Source organism: Saccopteryx bilineata, chromosome 4, assembly GCF_036850765.1.
Source record: "Saccopteryx bilineata isolate mSacBil1 chromosome 4, mSacBil1_pri_phased_curated, whole genome shotgun sequence".
Taxonomy (NCBI): domain Eukaryota; kingdom Metazoa; phylum Chordata; class Mammalia; order Chiroptera; family Emballonuridae; genus Saccopteryx; species Saccopteryx bilineata.
The window spans coordinates 266813749-266816825 of record NC_089493.1 but is presented as its reverse complement, the minus strand read 5'-3'; positions in this window follow the sequence as shown (position 1 = coordinate 266816825).

The window sequence follows — 3077 nt, the reverse complement described above, 5'->3', positions numbered from 1 at the left end:
CCTGGGGACGGAGCAAAGGGGCGGGGCGGGGCGGGGCCTCGGAGCTGCGACAGTAGGCGGGCACGGCGGGGCGGGCAAACGGCGGAATTGCCTTGCGCGGCCCCGCCCTGCGCCCTCGGCGGCGCCCCGCCCCCCGGCTCCTCCTCCCCTTCATTCATCTTTACGGAGCCGCAGCTTTCTGTCGCGAGCCTGGAGGCGGAGATACGTAAACCGAAAACTGAGTCTTGGGAGGGATGCGTGTGCTGACGCGGCAGCTTGGCTGGTTTAGAAGCCCAAGAAGGGGTCTGTTTCCCTTCGGGAACCCCTTTTGACCCAAGTCAGCTGAATGGAGGCCGAGAACCGGTACTTGAGTCGGAGGAGACGTACCGTGGTGGCCGCATTGGAGAAGGGCGCAGCTCAGTTTTTCTCCCTCTCTGAGGCCTACAGCGAGGGCAGGGGCGAGAAGGCGATGGCTCAAGCCTCAGGCCCTCACTCGCTAAGCAAAGAACTAAGGGAGCAGGACCTGGGGGAGGAGTGACCTTCTGCCAGACAGTGACAGATGTGCTCAGGGGTTTGCTCTTTCCAATGCTGGTGCTGCCCTGCCCAGTGAAGACACTGTCACAGGATGCGCCCAGACTGTTACCCAGGTCAGAGTCCAGGATTTTGGTTGAGTGAAGTGACCAGAGGAATTGGGTGGCTCCCAAAGCACAAGTGCCCAGTCCAGGACTAGAAGGGTATAGCACCTGGCCTACAAATGGAGAATCCTAGAATGCCTTCTGGGAAGGGGCAACCCTATCTCTCACCTTCCCACTTCATCCTACAAACCAGGAAATTATGATAGGAGAAGTTGAGCCAAGTGCCCAAGTGCATCCCGGGAATTAAGGCAGAGGTACCCAGGCTCTGGCTTCAGCCATCACGATTGCTGGAATTCTCTTGCTATGGCTCTGGCCAGTGGCTAGTGGCCAGTAAGGGGATGGGGCACTCAACCCCCCCGGGTGCAAAACAATTACCTGGTTGGGGGGAGGTTATTCAAATTATGATTTCTAAAAATAAAGAAGCTGAGCTTTAAAAATAATTAATATTTAGATTGAATTTAGTGCCCTCACTGCCTTCTGGTTATAGAGCCCTTACAGAAGTTTCCAAGAAGACAAGGAGGTCCTCAGAGCCTGGCTGTACAGCAATGTGTTTGCTTGTTTGTTGCTTTTCTATAGGGTATATCTACAGGGTCCTGGCAGGAAACAGGAGCACTCAGTTGGGATTATTGAGGAGAGTTTAATAAAGGGTATTACGCAGTGGATTGGGCAGAATTAAGGGAAACTAGTGAGGACAGGCGCACTCTCGGGGTAGCAGCAGTTACCACCCAAGGGTGAAAGGGCTTAAGGAGAGAGCCACATTGCAGGGTGAAGGGAGTGTGCAGAAAGGACCTGGAGGGGCTGTGGGCCTGTCCCTGGTTAGCTAAGTTATATTACCTAGTGTTCTTTTTTGTTTGTTTGTTTGTTTTACAGAGGCAGAGTTAGAGAGAGGGATAGATAGGGACAGACAGGAACGGAGAGAGATGAGAAGCATCAATCATCAGTTTTTTGTTGCGACACCTTAGTTGTTCATTGATTGCTTTCCCGTATGTGTCTTGACTGTGGGCCTTCAGCAGACCCAGTAACCCCTTGCTCAAGCCAGCGACCTTGGGTCCAAGCTGGTGAGCTTTGCTCAAACCAAATAAGCCAGTGCTCAAGCTGGTGACCTTGGAGTCTCAAACCTGGGTCGTCTGCATCCCAGTCCGATGCTCTATCCACTGTGCCACCACCTGGTCAGGCTATATTACCTAGTTGTTGTTTTTTTTTTACAGGGACAGAGAGAGAGTCAGATAGAGGGATTCATAGGAACAGACAGGAACGGAGAGAGATGAGAAGCATCAAACATCAGTTTTTCGTTGTGACACTTTAGTTGTTCATTGATTGCTTTCTCACACGTGCCACGACCACAGGCCTTCAGCAGACTGAGTAACCCCTTGTTTGAGCCAGTGACCTTGGGTCCAAGCTGGTGAGCTTTTTTTTTTTTTTTTTTTTTTTTTTGCTCAAGCCAGATGAGCCCGCACTCAAGCTGGCAACCTCGGGGTCTCGAACCTGGGTCCTTCCGTATCCCAGTCCGATGCTCTATCCACTGTGCCACCGCCTGGTCAGTCTATATTACCTAGTTTTAACAAAACTAACCCACACAGAATGGACTCATGGCTACAAAAGATTGCTGAAGAGAAAAGAGATTGAAGACAATACTAATATGGCAAGAAAAAATAGAGCTGTCATTTCCACCCTTCGCTGAGCTCCTTGTCATCAACATTTCTTGGTAAAACTAGTGACCAAGTCCTCAGACCTGACATATTCAGCCCCATTGCTCATAAAGGTATTGTATTTTTTCTTAACTGAAAGCAAAAAAGGAATTTAGTATTTTTAATAAATAAAATCTTTCAGAAATTGTTTATCTTATCTTTAAGGCACTCTTCTTAAATTCTTTTTGCATTGCTATGGTGATGAGCATAGCATATTTTATTATTTGTATAGTCAGGTATGTATATAATATTTAAGTGAATATGTCTACATGTGTATGTGTGATAGGGCATAAATCTTTTTTTTTTCTTTCTTTTTCTGAAGCTGGAAACGGGGAGAAACAGTCAGACAGACTCCCGCATGCGCCCGACAGGGATCCACCCGGCACGCCCACCAGGGGCAACGCTCTGCCCACCAGGGGGTGATGCTCTGCCCCTCCGGGGCGTAGCTCTGCCGCGACCAGAACCACTCTAGCGCCTGGGGCAGAGGTCAAGGAGCCATCCCCAGCGCCTGGGCCATCTTTGCTCCAATGGAGCCTTGGCTGCGGGAGGGGAAGAGAGAGACAGAGAGGAAGGAGGGGGTGGGTGGAGAAGCAAATGGGCGCTTCTCCTATGTGCCCTGGCCAGGAATTGAACCCGGGTTCCCCGCACGCCAGGCCGACGCTCTACCGCTGAGCCAACCGGCCAGGGCCATAAATCTTAATTTGGCTGCAAATTAAGAGCTCTGGCTTCCTAGGTGCCCATTTACAACCCAAGTGGCAAATATATTTTCCTGATG